The sequence below is a fragment of the Eimeria tenella genome, genomic scaffold (genome assembly GCF_000499545.2).
Source record: "Eimeria tenella Houghton genomic scaffold, Eth_scaff2282, whole genome shotgun sequence".
In the NCBI taxonomy this organism is placed as follows: Eukaryota; Apicomplexa; class Conoidasida; order Eucoccidiorida; family Eimeriidae; genus Eimeria; species Eimeria tenella.
In genome coordinates, this window is record NW_013542139.1 from 1,683 (window position 1) to 1,893 (window position 211).

The window sequence follows — 211 nt, forward strand, 5'->3', positions numbered from 1 at the left end:
AGGGGAAACTAACTGAGCACCAGAGGCTCTTTTTCAATGTTTCTTTCTGTCAGCAGCAGACACAGCAGGTCCTAAAGAGTTACCAAACAACACTTACATTCAAAAATTAGGGTATTAAACGCGAACCCCATCTTGGGGTTCCCTTCTAGGTGGGTGCCCCCAGGCGCCCCATGGTGGGGCCCCTCAGGGCCCCCCTTGGGGCCCCACAGGG